This window comes from Echinops telfairi, unplaced genomic scaffold (genome assembly GCF_000313985.2).
Source record: "Echinops telfairi isolate 266 unplaced genomic scaffold, ASM31398v2 ScPeMD7_7420;HRSCAF=8458, whole genome shotgun sequence".
Taxonomy (NCBI): Eukaryota; Metazoa; Chordata; class Mammalia; order Afrosoricida; family Tenrecidae; genus Echinops; species Echinops telfairi.
In genome coordinates, this window is record NW_022111320.1 from 35,601,402 (window position 1) to 35,602,637 (window position 1,236).

The window sequence follows — 1,236 nt, forward strand, 5'->3', positions numbered from 1 at the left end:
GGAGCCCTGGCGGGGTGGTGGTGCCACATCGGGCTGCACTCTGCAAGCTTGGTAGAAACCAGCAGCAGCAGCAGCTCCTCGGGAGGAGGATGGAGCTTTCTCCTCCTGGAAACAGGTACAGCCTCAGCAACTCAGAGGGGCAGTTCCTGCCCTCTTGGCTCACTCTAAGTCCATGGGGAGGGACAGGCTGGCAGTGCGTCATAGTTAGACAACCCGATTTCTTCCTCACATCCGGGCAGCCAACAGCCTTTCTTGTATTGTTTATCAATTGGTACATGATAAATTACATCCAGAATGAGCAGTTTGACTTAAGACCCAAACTAACCATTTATTATTTCACACTGTCTGTGACCCAAGAGTTTTGAGGTTCTTGGTCAGGGTCTGTCGGGCCATTTCCATCAAGATCTGAAGACTAACTAGACGTGGAGAGTCCACGTTCATGATGGTTTATGCAGACAGCTGGCACGTTCGTGTGGGTTATTGGCAAATGGCCACAGGACCTCCCCACAAAGGCATTTCCAGAGGGCTGCTTGAGCGTGCTCACAACACGGCAACTGGCTTCCCCTAGAGCAGTGGTTCTCAACCTCCCTCATGCTGCCACCCTTTCATACACTTCCTCATGCGATGGTGACCCCCCAACCATACATTATTTTCATTGCTACTTCATCACTGTCATTTTGCTACTGTTATGAATCGGGCGACCCCTGTGAAAGGGTTGTTTGATTCCCAAAGGGGTCGCGACCCACAGGTTGAGAACCGCTGCCCTGGAACAAAGTGGCCCCGGAAGGCAAAGTACAAGCTGCCATGTCGTTTATGATCTAACCTTAGAAGTCACACTCCATCATCTCTGCACGATTGTGTTAGTTGTGCAGACAGACCTACGTCCTCTACATCATCTACGACGTGGCAGTTAGATTCTATGTCAACTTGCCCCTGGGTAGGAGCGGAGTCCAACCTGTCAATCAGGCCACAGCCCGATGACGCCCTCCTGGGAGGTGTGGCCTTTCTATAAGAGAGACACTGGGGATCCCTTCCCCCTCCCCCTCTCTCTGCCCCTCTCTCCTGCTTGCTGGGACTCAGTGGACTCGGTGTCTGCCTCCAGGGGTGGCCCCATGAGTCATAGACCTGGAAAAGCTGTCAGCACCCTGCCATGTTCCCACTGACCTCGGATCCACTCCATTCTGCACCCACCAGCCGGTGACCTCCCTGCATCCCGCTTCACCATTCTGTGCCATC